General features: G+C 42.6%; 1 protein-coding gene across 33 annotated transcripts in view; it reads left to right on the forward strand.

The window, feature by feature from the left end:
• CORIN (corin, serine peptidase) overlaps positions 1–15,417 on the forward strand; it is a 286,238-nt gene that overhangs the window by 13,777 nt on the left and 257,044 nt on the right. For 2 of the 33 annotated variants that reach the window (XM_065598100.1, XM_065598110.1), the window contains exon 1: positions 4,412–4,433. The exons of 29 other annotated variants lie outside the window; for them this stretch is intronic. The gene's annotated coding sequence lies outside the window, so the exon portion shown is untranslated. Of the gene's footprint in view, positions 1–4,012; positions 4,151–4,411; positions 4,434–15,417 lie in introns of those variants that run through there. 2 more of the 33 variants (XM_065598107.1, XM_065598098.1) reach the window with 2 other exon arrangements.

The following is a 15,417-nucleotide window of genomic DNA, read 5'->3' on the forward strand; positions in this document are numbered from 1 at the left end:
TAATAGCATACAGATCAAAGTTGATTACCATAAGAAATAAAATCACACTGTAAGTTCTATACTCTAGACAGGATTTGAATCAAGAAGTGTCTCACTCTGATGGTACAAACAGCCCACCAATCTTCCATATACAGCCTGGGATTACTTCTTTCCCACCTGGGACTACATCCAGTCTTTGTTCCTAAAGTGTTTCCAGGTGTTTAGTTGTGGGGGGAGTGAGGCCCAGTGATGATGTTGCTTCCCCCTTTTATAGCTTCTTCCAGTTTGCTGGAAAGATCTTTTGCTGTGACATGATTCAAACGGTCTCCATTGTGTATGTGTTATCTCTGAGAGGTTTCCATTGTACACGGTTCTTGGGGTAATCCTTGTGAGTATGTGTATTTCCGTCAATGGGCTACCAATGCTGTTTGGCCTATTTGTTGTTGTACCTGAAAGGCTGGTTTTGGTTGTTTTTAACCTCACAACATATTTCAGTAACAAACACATAGCAAAACTTCATAACACCAGACACAACAGCAAAAACAATCCAACAGGATATTAATATAAAACAGATCAAGACTTTTAAAATGATACCTCACAAAGCATACTTTGTACAAAACATATATCACCATGGTAAATATGGGAGTGCCAGGTGTTGCTTTGAGGTACAGAATGTCACAGTGTCATCTGCAAACTTTAACAGTGATGAATTTATGTTTTCTTTCAGGTCATTAATAAAAATGCTAAACAGTGTAGGGCCCACAACCAATCCCCGTGGGACTCCACTAGACACACACTCGTTCAATGATGATTCCCCATTTACAACTACATTTTGAGACCTATCAGTTAGCCATCTATTAATCCATTTAATTTGCACCATGTTAATTGTATATTGTTCTATTTTTTTAGTCAAAAATGTCATGCGGTCCCAAGTCAAATGCCTTCGAGAAGTCTATTACATCAACACTATTTACCTTTATCAACCAAATTTGTAATCTCATCATAATGATTTAAAGTTAGTTTGACAGTATTTATTTTCCATAAACCCATGTTGATTAACATTAATTATATTACCCTCCTTTAATTCTTTATTAATTGAGTCTTGTATCAGCCTCTCCATTATCTTGGCCAGGATTGATGTCAGACTGACGGGCCTATAATTACCCAGATGATCTCATTTGCCCTCTTTACATATTGGCACAACATCAGCTTTTTTCCAGTCTTCTGGAACATGTCTGATGTTGCAAGACTTATTGAAAATCAGCATTATTGAATGTTATAAGGGTTTTCTCCCTTCCAGACCAACTTCTCTTTCTGAAGGAAAGTGATAGAGCCCAGCCTTGCAGGCTTTGCTAACATGAGTGGTTCTTACTCAGATGTTTAGTTCTATTGACTTCAGTGCAGCTACTCACGAGAAAGGTTGCAGGATGGGGAATGAAGTGGCCAAATTCACTTTTCCAGACTAGAAAATCTGTGTTCATGCTACTATGTTAATATTTGATAGAACCATTTTCTGGGAATTTGCCAGTCTGTTTTTCATCCATCTGTTGGACACTGGAGGTATAACAGATTCTTGATTTATGTTCTATGATCTATATACATAAAATCTCATGACACTTTTAGCAATAATATGGGTACTAAATCTAGTGTTCCAATTTCTTTTCCAGTGGGATATTGATTTTCAATCCAATCCCTTTTGTAGCTTCAGTTGAATAAAGTATTCTTCATTTCCTCTCCTAAAAACTTCATTGGCACTGAGTGGCTTGTGTATTCCACCCCACAGGTAATTGCATATCTATGGTGGATAACTACGTGTGTAGGGAATCAAAAGAATAAGGCACTTAGTAATCCTTCAGGATGTGGGGTGCTATATAAATACAAGATTTATAGTACAAATTTAACAAATATCTATATTACTGTTTGATAATATCCCAACATATGATTGGAAAGTCAAGCCTCTGGTGAGATTCAGCAATTTAAAAAAAGATGCTGCCTTATATCAATATAGTAGGATGCATTTTACTGCTAAAAAGGATATACATCATTGTTTTAGCCCTTAGCACTTTGCAAAATATGGAGTCAGGGAACAGTAACATCCAGAGGAGGAGCAAAGCACATAATCTGATCATTGCTTATTTGGCCTAAACTGAGAGCTACAAATGGGCTCGTGGACTAAGGCAGAGAGAAACCTCACGATTGTAATTAACATTATAAAATCAATCAACCAGCTTCACTTTTTATTACTTTGTTTGTGGTTTAGTGAAAATATCAACACACTGTGGCAGCTAGCAGAATCCAGGGGTACCGAGATCTGGGTCCTCCTCCAATTAGGATTAGGAGACTTAATGAATAGCATTGGAATCTTGGGTAGGAGCACTTTTGGTGTGGATCCATTCAGGGATTTGAAAGAACTGCAAGAGTGCAGGGAGGCAAATTCAAAATTGCCTGATCCGGTCCCAGCAAAGTACAAATTCTTCATGCCGAATGCATCCTGTGTTTCCAGCAATGTGTACACACTACCAGGTGGCCACTCACCCAATCATTAAACTTGAAGTTTCAATGTAAATTCTGCCTGGTGTTTTGAAAAAATTCAAGGTTACCATCTTTAGACATAAAACTATTTATGTGACTAAACTTTGGTTTCCAAGAAAATACATTATCACAGATTCATTACGAGTTCACTGCATGCTCATCCAGGAGGGCTCAGACTTTAAGGCCAGAAGAGACCATCATGCTCTAGTCTGACCTTCTACACATTGCAGGCCACAGAACCTCACCAGCCCACTCCTGTAATAGACTCACATCTGCTAGCTGAGTTACTGAAGTCCTCAAATCATGACTTAAAAACTTTAAGTTACAGACAATGTACCATTTACACTAGTTTAAACTTGCCAGTGACCCATACAGCAGAGGAAGGAAAAAACAAACAAACAAAAAAACAACAACCAGTAAGCAAGTCCCTCCCCCAGACAGAAATTACTCTAGTAAGTAGCAGGCATAAGGAGCACAACTATGAAACCCAGGTGAAAGGCAAGCGGATGATATCACCTTGTACCATTTGGCAGTTTCCCCATTAGGGCCATCATGCCTCTAAAGTTCAATCTGCACCAATCTTCTTACTAGCTGTCAGCTGACCTCATAAAGGCCATTTCAGACAAGCCCTCAACTTTTTAGGAGGGGTATCCAGGCAGTTGTAGCCTCCTCAATAAGGGTCCCATGGGTTGGCCCTCCCAGCCTTGACCTTGTCACCTTCCAAGATCTTTTTGAGAGGCCTTGCTAGTAGGACCGTGATGGGAACTATCTAAGCTGCCCTGGGTTAGCAGGTTAGCGTTTCGCAGAGCCTGCCAGGAGGAACAGCGGAGAACTGGGGTGCACTTTCCTGGAGCGGGGCAGCAAGGAGAAATGGGGGGCTAGGGGAGCTGCCCCGTTGCACCCTGCGCCTGAAACCCACGCTCCGGGTGCCGGTGAGCTGCTCCCCTGGGGCTGCCTCTCCAGCGCTTGGCGAGACTGGCAGCGCGGCGCGCAGCGGCTTTCCGCGGGGATTCCCCGACCGCCGCCGCCAAAGGCCCCCGCGGGTCGCTACAGTCTCGGGTTCCCACAGCCGGGCCAGGAGCTATGCAGAGCCCGCAGCCCCGGCTATAAATAGCTCTGGCCCGGCCGAGCTGTCAGATTCCGAGGGCGCAGCGGGTCCCCTGACTCGGGCGGCCGGCAGTGGAAAGTCTGACTGCAGATTAAAATACCGCGGTAAAAATAAAGTAGTCGGGCAGCGGCGCCGCGGCAGGTCCTAGCGCCAGCGGGCAGGAGCCGCTGCTCTGGCGAGACCCCGGGGCGCGCCCCCAGCTTAGCGCCGAGCAGGGGCGCCAGGGCCCCTCCCGCCGCGGCACCCCTGTGCCAAGGGGCCGGAGTCCCAGGTGCTTGTTTGCAGGGAGCGGTCCCTATTGGTTACAGGACCTGGTCAGATTTTCCACGTGGGCCAACGGGCCGCTGCGGCAAGCGAGCTGGGCAGCGCAGGTGTGGTGGGAAAAGGGCCCGAGTGGGAAAGCGCGCGGCTCCCTCCCGCGTCTGCTCCCCGAGTGCCCCGCTTCTCTCGCTTGGGCAGGTGCAGCGCCGTTGGCTCCCCTGGCGTTACGGGGAGTCTCCTGTGCGTGTTCCAAGGCCTTTGGGGAGCGAAGTAAGTGCCCAGCGCTTGTGACGCCCGTTAGCCCCGCAGAGCCAGCACAGCTAAGGGAGAGGGAGCTGGGTTCCAGCCTGGGCATTAGCACGGGGACGACTTGGTAAGGGCCCATCGCAGAACATTTAATACGGTGGGAGTGTGCAGGAGACGGAGTTCGTTTTCGGATCCCAGCTTGAGTTTGCGGGGCTGGAGATTGGGAGGAAAACCTCCTTTTTACTTGTGAACTGAACGGGTTTGAATATGGAGTCACTGTCACATAAAAACATATCAGAGAGACAAGGTGGGTGATCTATTATCTTTTATTGGACCAACTTGGTGAGAGAGACAAGCTTTCCAGACACACACAGCTCTTTTTGGTATACTGGAGATGAGCATATAGTTCCCTTCCAAGTGTTGTTGTTTTTCCATTTATTTTCTGATGGACAAACATGAAAGAAACAGACACCCAAGCTCCACGATTTGCTCTTTCTCTAGAAAGTAGCCCTCTGAATCAGGAAGGGCATCTAAGCTTTTGTCCACCCAGTTTTCAGAGGAAAGGGGTAGGAAAGATGACCACTCTCAAGATGAGGGCACAAACACAGTCTTCTCACACCTAACAGTTGCTTCATTCCTCAGGGACATTTATTCATCTCTCCTTTTGTTTGGGACATTCCACCCTCCTGGGACTTCAGTGTCATGTTATCAGGTTTCATGGAGCCCCATTTGAACCTTTAGCAGCCGAAGTGGGTATTCACCCACAAAAGCTTATGCTCCAATACATCTGTTAGTCTTAAAGGTGCCACAGGGCACTCTGTTGCTTTTTACAGATCTAGACTAACATGGCTACCCCTCGGATACTTCTCTATACCAGTAGTTCTCAACCAGGGGTCCAGGACCGGCTGGGCAGCTGCGAGCAAGTTCCAAGGGGTCCTGCAAGCATGGTTGGCGTTAGACTCACGGGGCAGAAAGCCAAAGCTCCATTGTGCAGGACTAGCCCAGAGCCCCACCACACGAGGCTGAAGCCAAAGCCTGAGCAACTTAGCTTTGCGGGGGCCCCTGGGGTGTACAGCCCTGGGCAATTGCCCTGCTTGCTACTCCTTAATGCTGGCCCAGGCTTTTATATGCAGAAAACCAGTAGTTGTGGCACAGCTGGACTGTGAAGTTTTATAGCATGTTGGGGGACCCTCAGAAAGAGAGAGGCTGAGAACCTCTGCTCTATACCACTTATCTGAAGACTACCTTTTAGTGGCTATAGCTCTACTTTGATGAATAGGAAAGAGCCAAGTCCTCATTGTGGGTTCACCTTATATAGTATTCCATCTGGACAAGGTGATGCAAACAGTATGTCTTCACTGCACAATTAACCTGGGCGACTGGGATCCAGGTCTGAGATCCTGAGTTAGCCTCACCTGGATGTGTGTCCAGACAGCAAAGCCCAAGCCTGTGTTACAGTGTCCTCACTATTTCTACAATCATCTGTATGTGTTTGGGGGGGCATATCTCGTGGTTCTTTGTGTTGAGATGCTCTAGGAGTCTTTCCCTGGCGGTTGCAGGAGGACTTGTCTGTTCTTTGGGAGAAATTGTGGGAAAAGCATAGGAGGTCTATCAGCATCAAAGTGATTTTGGCTACGTCCTCACTGCAAAGTGGGTGAATTCCAGCCTGAGTTAAATTAGAGCTCAGGTTCTAATCTGTACCCCAAGCAAATAAGTTAGTCTGGGTCTAAACCACTTTCCAACTCCATTCTGGAAGAACCTCTTGCTGTAGAGTAAGTAACCATTCTTTTTCCTCGCTATTTGAGTTTCAATGATTGGGTGTCACTGTAATCCTGCCTCAGTGGGTCACAACTGAGGATGCCAAATTCAGGGCAACTGCTGAGAAATAGGGCAGATACACTCCAAGACTGGTGACTAATCCCCCATAGGATATATCAAACCAGCAACAAAGTAAACTCCTGTTTCACCACACTGGCTAACCAGAAAACATAAAGGCAGTTTCCTCAGGCATTCCAGTTCTTATATTACCACCAAAAACACTGGATTCAGAGATGAGTGGTTCTTTACAACCAGTCTCATCAAATAATAAGTTCTTCTGATCACAAAGGACCAGCCACACACCCAGTTCAATATGTAACTTAGATCTTACCCAAAAATCACACTGATGCCAGTCCTTTAGTATCTAAAAGCTAACAGTTTATTCATAGAAAGAAAGGTGAGAGTTAAAATTGGTTAAAGGAATCAATTACATACAGTAATGGCAAAGTTCTTGGTTCAGGCTTGTAGCAGTGATGAAATAAACTGCTGTCTTAAGTCAAGTCTCTGGAGTACATCCACAGCTTGGATGGGTCATTCAGTCCTTTGTTCAGATCTTCAGTTTGTAGCAAAGTTCCCCCAGAGGTAAGAAGCAGGACTGAAGACAAAATGGAGGTGTTTCCAGGGCCTTTTATAGCTTTTGCCATGTGGAGGGCATCATGTTGTTCTTACTGTGGAAAATGACAGCAACGAGATGGTGTTTGGAGTCACACGGGCAAGTCACATGTTCATGCCCAATTTCTCTCAGTCACTGCAGGAAGATATGTTTTCGTGACAGTCCACTCAGTGTAGATGGGCGTCTCCCATGGTCCATTGTCAACCACGTGTTTCTTGATGAGCCGCTTAATTTGAATAATCCCTCCAAGATGTGCTGGCTAACTACTTTGTGGGCAGTATCCTAGGAGCAAACATTTGAAATCCAGATGTAGAGCCAATACTTATAACTTCAAATTCAAAAATGATACATACATACGCATAGCATAATCATAACCAGCAAATCATAACCTTTTCATAGACACCTCAATTGACAACCTTTGTACAAGATTTCCTGCAAATATATAACAGTGGTTGCAACAAGGATCAATATGGTCATATTTTAATCATATAACGTCAGTCACAGATCCACAGGATCTGTACTATGCCCAGCCTTTCAACAATTCCTTGAGAGGATCCTTTCAGTGTCCCAAACCCCCAAGGGGTTGCACTCTGCCATGTGGCCTCAATGCCTTAGAGACTGAGGCTCCATGCTCCAGCATTCCTGTTCTCATGGTGAGCTCTGCCCAGCAAGTCCAACTGAGGTAGACTCCTGTTCAAAGCCATTGACTCTCTTCAGGGGACAGTGCACTTTGACAAGTAAATATTTTTAGAGACACCAGGCAGCATTTTCAAAACAGAGTAGGTTTTAATAGTCAACTGGGATACAGCATTGAGAGGTCCTTAGGGTAGCATAGAGAAGCAAAGGTTAAGACAGTACAGACTGACCAGTGTCAGGGCTTCACCCAGCCAACCTGCTGTAGAAACCATCTTGGCTCCATGAAACCATCTTGGCTCCATGTCTATCTTTCTACATGAGAGCTTCTGTGTCTTTGGGAGGCCAGTTCTTATCATTGCTTCCTGTCATCTCTCGTTCCATTGTCCTCCTGCTGCATTCCATGCTGAGTTTACCAGTTCCGCCTGCTGGAGCTTCGCCTTGCTAAGTCTCAATTGTTCAGTCAATGGGGTTCCTGTTATCTTTCCAGATGGTCCATTGATATGTGTTGGTTGCAGCCAATTCTTAATGGCCCATTCATATCGCCCCAGACAGTTATGTGACACACACAAGCACCTCATATCTCCTACTCTTACCCAGGAGCAGCTTCTTAACCCGTCTACATCCACTGGGTAGCAATACCAAGTCAAATAAGTTGCTGACATGCATATCATTCATAAAAACATTACTGAAGTGTTTCAGTTCAGTTCAGGTCTGTTGCTGTTGAATTGTTCTGTACTGGCGTTAATATAGGTGTACATTTAGATAAGAGATCTGAAGCATGCCAAGCTGAAGTAAAAGGCCATGATGAAGACAATATTCCAACTGTTCAGAAATTATTAACACCCCCCTACTTCAATGAAATCAGAGTATCTAGATTTTCGGTTGATAGCGGTGTGGAAGGGTTAAGTGCCCAGATGGTTTTCTTTTGCTTCCTCCTCATCATATGGTAGGGGGTTTGTGTGGGCTGTTTGTAGATCCCAGAGAAAGTGTGAAAGGCAGGAAAAAATGTTTTCTCTGGATGAAATTCAAATCAGATAGTTTTTTACTTCCTGACTCAAGTCATAACTGCAGTAAGATCTTTGTTTATTGAGAGACTGATTTGTTGAATTTTTCTGGAAACTTATATTGATGGGCTTGTAAGCCTTGTAATGGCATTCAGGTGACTTTGGGCAGATGTTTTTTCTCCTGGGGATCCTTTATCAACATTAAGACTTCAATATAATATCAAAGTGTCCATTTTTTAAAAAATTACAAGAACGTAAGTGCATTATTAACCCATTTAACCTTGAGCTTCGTTTAGCAGTTCATTATTACCTGACTCATGAAACAGAAAATAGATTTGCTCACTAGTCACCTCTCTTAATTACTTCTGTCAAGGTATCCTTGTAGTTTAAAAATCTTCCTTTCCTTTCTTTCTTATCCTTCCACTGAAGCAAAATGATCAAGGTCTAAATATTTCTGAATGGAGGATCACTAATGAAAAGTGAATTATTCACCTATCTCAGTTTTACAGTTAATGAGTTAGCAACATATGTGTCATTGTATGCTTCCATTTTCCTCTATGGAAAGAGGGCTATAATAAGGATTCTTCTACCTTGAGATAGTAAAACTGTCACTTTGACTCTAAATAAGAGCCCTCCTTTTAGACAGCAGATGTTGCTACTGCCCGCCCCATCCCCATAGAATAATGTCTCATAATTCTCTCTAAAGAAAAATCATTAGTGCAAAGCTAATGTATCAACTCAGAAAAGTCATACTTGAATCCTAAATTTTAATTTTGCATTAACAAAACTTTATGGCAGGGGGAGTAGTACTTACATATTTTTCTTATATCTTCTTAAAAAAAACATAAAGTATTAAGGGACAAATGCCCTAAAGATGATTTCTTCCTCTTAGTACAGTCTTGCACCTACCCTTCCTGACAAATGTTCAACCCATCTTTCCTTTGAGATGTTGGATTTCCCTGAATTTAAACATGATAAATTATTGTATTCATATAGCTAGCTGGTTGGTGTCTAATATTGTGATGGGTTGGATCACAGAAACCCCCTTGGGGCTGCCGACTGATGTGCCAAGACCACTTCTGCCCCTGCTTTCCCTGCCAGCTTAGGACTCCAGCACCTCCAGTCTTATTGAGCCAGACACGCCAGTCTGCTCCAACACAGACCCAAGATCTGAACCATGTGCCCCAAAGCTGCAGACTTAACTGAAAGCAACTTGAGAAGTGTTCCTGTCTTTAACACTCAGACGCCCAACTCCCAATGGGGTCCAAACCCCAAATAAATCTGTAAACTCATAAATTGTTCGCCCTCTATAACACTGATAGAGAGATATGTACGGGTGTTTGTCATCCCCTCCCCAGGTATTAATGCATACTCTGGGTTAATTAATAAGTAAAAAGTGATTTTATTAAATACAGAAAGTAGGATTTAAGTGCTTCCAAGTAGTAACAGACAGAACAAAGTGAACTACCAAGCAAAATAAAATAAAACACGCAAGTCTGAGTCTAATGCAGTAAGAAAACTGAATACAGACAAAATCTCGCCCTCCATGGTGTTCCAGTAGGCTTCCTTTTACAGACTAGTTTCCTTGTAGTCAGGGTCCAGCAATCACTCAGACCACCTGTAGTTACTGTCCCTTGTTCCAGTTTCTTTCAGGTATCCTTGGGGGGTGGAGAGGCTATCTCTTGAGCCAGCTGAAGACAAAATGAAGGGGTCTTCCAGGAGTTTAAATAGACTTTCTCTTGTGGGTGGAGAAAGAAGATGGAGTTTTGGAGTCACATGGGCAAGTCACATGTCCATGTATGACTCAGTTTTTACAGGCAACAGCCATTGTTTACATGCTACCCTGAACGTCCTCAGGTAGACTTCTTATGTGGATTGGAGCCTTCCAGGATTCATTGTCCTTTAAGTGTTTCTTGATTGGGCACTTAAGTTGCACATTCCTTTCTCAAAAAGCTGAAGGCTACTTAGAAATCAAGCAAATACACAGCCAATATTCATAATTTTGAATACAACAATGACACGTGCATAGAAATAGGATGAATATATTCAGTAGATCATAACCTTTACATAAATATGTTACATGGCATATGTAGCAAAAAACATATTCCAGTTATATCATATATACATTCATAAGCATATTCCCATGAAGCCTTATGGGGTGCAAGGTCACAAGCTGGTTGGTTTCTAATATGTTTAAAGATGTAATCCTAAGGGCAGAGGAAAACTTGCTGTCTCTTCTTTCCCTTCAAATTGTCCTAGCTGCACAAAATGGAGGAGGGTCTATGCTAATCTGTCTCTTGCCTGGAGTCTCTTGGCTGCTGCAAGGGCGTGTTAAGAAATCTCTGCTACTTCTTTTTGCCTCCAGACTCTGTTTTCTTGTGTTAATAGCTCTACTACTTGCCTCTGCTCATCAAATTCCCAAGGAGCAGAAGCAGAAAAGTGACGTGAATCTTGACAGTTTCACTGCTGCCTACATAATTTTGAATAGTATTAGTGAAGCTGACTAAAGTCTTGTTAATGTTACTCTGCATCTACTAGGCAGAAGTATGGACAACTGGTAAGGTACTGGACCTGTCTCTCCAGATTCAGGAAGACAGGGCAATAGTTTACAATCAGTTCTCATTTGAAAGCTTATCTTTGCAACCATGAGGCGTAGGTAGTTTTTTTAAAATGGCATAATTTCTGCATTAATGGATGACTTAGACTCCCACGTTCTTCAGGGAAACCTTCCCACTCTGCTGGTGATGGGGTGAGTGGATTTTTCAAGCCCCGCTAATAAGAAATATTGGAAGAAGTTCAAAGAGATAAAATAGTAGCTATAATCTGGTGCATAAAAATATTCTACAGGCTCCTCTTTTCTTTTTTTCCTTGGAGGTCTCCCATCCATATATTTATCTGGCCAAATCTTTGTTATCTCTCAGTATTACATCATGGAGATTTTTTCCCTTTTTAATCCTCAGAACACACAAGATCTTTAAGCATAAAAAGGGGAAAACTACTGTTTAAAATTTATTCCCTTGAGTCACCAATAAATCCTGACCACAAATGGACTCCAAAGATTTGGGTAGTCAGGAATTTTGTTAAACCCTCTGCAGAATTCCAGCATTTTAGGTGCTCAAATTCTCCTTTAACTTGTCTTAAAATTCTCACGGTGACTAAGAACGCTGTTTTCTGCAAGTCACTGATCGTGATGGCTTGACACCTAATGTGTTCTTGAGCTGCTCTTTCACACCCATAGGGATGGTCTTTTTTCTAGTTTTCCACAGCCATTCCACTTCATGGCAAAGTTCTTCATACTTCACTATTTTCTCTTCTTGTTTCTTTTTGATGTTTCTGTCTGCTGGTATGGCAATATCAATTAACATAGTCTTGTTTGTCTTCCTTTCTACAACCATGTCCGGCCCATTTGCCTGCACCATTCAGTCTGTGACAGTTGCCAGATCCCATAAAATCTTAGCCTCTTCATTCTCTATAGCACTTACAATTCTGAGGTCATAATACTGTATGGTTTGTTTAAATCCATATTTCCCACAGAGGCTCCAATTCAGACACTTGGTGCCCTCATTGTTTCTGTTCATATATTCTCTCTCAGCCAGGCTCCTGTAGTCGCTCAGCACATGCTCCACCATCTCTTCCTTTTCAGAACACATTCTGCAGTTTGGGGAACAATTCTGTTGGTCAATTGTGTGTCAACAGTAGTTAAGCCTGAAGAACTGCTCTTGTGCACTCATCATGAGGCTCTCTATCTTTTTTTTGAGGTATCTTTCTATAAGCCATGAGTTTATTAATCTTCAATCATGAAAGCATTCGATCTTTCTCCACTACTGTCTGTGCACTGATTTCTGTGTAAGTCTTTCAAGTCTTTCTTTGGTGATTTGCTTTCTCCTTTCTTGAACTGGGATGCATGCTCGGCCATTGCTTATTACTGCGACCAGATGATCTTTTACTCTGGCTGACTCCTCGTATATTTTTATTTTATATTCTTCATTGTCAGTTGCTTCCTCCACAGACAACAGACCTTTTCAGATTGTCAAATGCACATCCCGTCCACGTCTTGATTAATATTCATTATTCTATTGGTAACTTACAGAGAGGGGAGGTAAGTAAACTTACTTAACAATTATGTGCTACAGAACTCCTCTATCTGACTTAAAATATTTTCACAGATCATGAATTCATATTTTTGCGAGAGACTGGATTTTCTGTAGGAAGCCTCTAAATACTAAGTGGAAATTATAATTATAATATGATTCCCTTTCTTTCTCCTCTTATGAATCCAGTACTAGTCTTTATTATAAGACAGTTATGTGCGTGTGCACACCCACACCCTTAGTAGTTTCAAAATTTCTTTTTACTCTCCAAAGATAAACTGTTACAGCAGACCACTTACACACTTTGAGCAATGATTTCGAAAGATTTGAAGACGTATCAAAAGATATCTTGCCTGATATGAACTACAAAGAAGCCCAGTCCCGCAAGTGAATCAGGAAAAAACAAGCAAATGATACAGTGCAACAGAAACAGCATTGAATCCTAGAGACAAATTTCGCATATCTACTTACTATGCTATAATTGATACACTTGAAGCTCATATGAAGAGGAGAGGTGAAGTGTACAAAGAAGTATCAAGTAGATTTTCTTTTGTAAACGATATGGACTTATCTGACGAACAATATTCAGCTAGTTGACTCATACCCTGTTGACTTGAACATTAATCTCTGTGGAGAAGTAAGGCAGTTCCACTGTTATATGCACACAAAGTTTAATGAAACAGGAAAAATGAAATTCAGTCACATTGATCTTCATGACACAATATTGAAAGACGGAATACAATGTGTATTTCCAAATGTAGAGATCGCACTACGTATTTTTTTAACATTGATGATTACTAACTGCTCCGCAGGACGCTCTTTTTCTCAGCTGAAAAGAATAAAAAACCCTCCGAGAACAGCAATGTGTCAGGACAGACTTGATTCACTTTCCCTATTGTGTATGTAAGCGGACATGCTTGTCGAGTCAGCTTCAATGAACTTATTCAGAATTTTGCAATCAGAAAATCTAGAAAGAAGCTATTTTAATTTTAGCATACATGTAAGTTTTGTGTCATTTCGAAAAATAAAATTTTATTTTACAGTATAGTATTGTTTTCATTTTGAATTACATATGGGGGGGCACCATAATCTTTTCAGGGTTTAAGGCCTCTAAAGGTCTTAATCCAGCCCTGGGTGTAGTCCCATGTAGTGTACATTGCAGTAATGTAATCTTGAAGTGACAAAGCATGGAAAATTGATGGCGAAGTCGAACATATGTTCTAACCCGTGGAGCAGCCCCCGATCCTGCTCCCTGGCTGGAGCACCGGAGCAGGGCCATGCTGCTGCTTCCAGGACCAGCGTGGCGCAGCCCCCGATCCTGCTCCCTGGCTGGAGGCCAGAGTGGGGCAAGCCCCAGACCCCATTCCCCAGTGGGAGCTTGAGGGCCAGATTAAAAGGGCTGGTGGGCCGGATTTTGCCCACTCCTGCTCTAACACATAGTGAACACTGTACCTCTCAAATGTCACTCATCATAGTCCCAAAGTTACCTCTGTGACAAACAAATTTGTTGAAAATTATTTACATCAGAAATAAAGAATTTTGAAACTGAGGTTACAGGAAAAATATTTCAACTGAAGGAATGACCCCCACGGCATTTTGATTTTTTGGTGTCCCCCATTCTGTATCTTTCTTGTGCATTGTCCCTCACATTTGGTCCACAGCTGGCTGAGACCAGAAGCAGGCAAAGTAACAGAATGGGACAGAATGAGCCTCTCCCACTTGAGAGAGCCAGCTGCGCTGTGTACAGTGGGGATTAAAGGAGTGTTTTGGCTATCATCAGACTAGGTTTTTCTTGTAGTGAATTAAAATTAGCTCATGCTTATTGCAAGTTTTATTTCCTTTATCGCAATCAATACAGGAAGAATGGAGCTCAGCTAAGTAGCAGTTAATAGCAGTTCAGTAGGCGAGAATGTTTTAGCCTGCAGTTTGATGTTTTAAGCATGCTATATATTCACAGCTGACACCTGTTTTAGTATGGAAACTGATTATGTTGAAGAAAAATGATTTTTATAACCGCACAAAATGAAGGTTAAGTTTTCAGACTACCAGTGAGCCCATAACTTAATTGAAATAAACCCTCCTTGAATCAACTTTTTATGACTGGTATTGTCATTACGATTCTATATTTGTCTTATTTATACAGGGAAGTTTATGTACTCACATGCTACAGGAGGCATTTACAGTACTAATTCTTGTTACAACACCCTATCCACCAGGTTAGCAATAGTTAAACAACATAACTTTGATCAGGACATGCTGGAGAAATAAACATAGACATGGCGATGAATTTTAAAGGGAAGACTGCAACTTTATTAGCTGCAGTGAGGGGAGAGACATCAAACCAAACACCAGGTGTTTATTTGAGATATACCTATCTCATAGAGCTGGAAGGGACTCCAAAAGGTCATCGCGTCCAGCTCCCTGCCTTCCCTAGCAGGACCAAGTACTGATTTTGCCCCAGATCCCTAAGTGGTTGCTACAAGGATTGAACTCACAACCCTGGGTTTAGTAGGCCAATGCTTAAATCACTGAGCTAGGGTCCAGTGTAGTGTTAAATGCTCTCCCTGTCAAATAAGAAGATTCAGGGTCAGCCCCCTTTGTCCTCACTGCTAGGATTTGGCCTATCCCCCAGGCTTCTCGCCCTTTTCTCAGAAGGGGGAATGAGGGTAAACATGAAGAGTAGCTCAGTATATGAAGAGTTAAGGTCTTTCTACAGGCCAGTATGTTCCAATAATTATCTCTTGGCTCTCTTACTCATGTTTATCTTTTAGCCTCTTGACATCAGTGGACACTTGCCACAAATTGAAAAGAAATTACTAATGCACTTATAAATGTACAGCTTTTAAATCTCCCATCTTTACTCCTTATTAATTTAAAGCCAGGCCTCCAGGATGGTGCAAGGAAGGTGAAGAAAACCATTGGACACCTTGTCAATTTTGCCCTGAAGGAAACATTCCTTCTTGATTCTCAGAAACTATTGATCAGACCCACCGCAGCCTAGAAACACAGTTCAAATCATACATCATTATAGGGCAGGAAGGATGGGGTAGCAGGCAGCAATGGCAGCAGAATGGCTGCTTTATGCCCTGAAGGCTTCACATACAGAAATAAAGGGAGGATGGTGTGAAA

Source organism: Chrysemys picta, chromosome 5 (genome assembly GCF_011386835.1).
Source record: "Chrysemys picta bellii isolate R12L10 chromosome 5, ASM1138683v2, whole genome shotgun sequence".
Lineage (NCBI taxonomy): Eukaryota > Metazoa > Chordata > Testudines > Emydidae > Chrysemys > Chrysemys picta.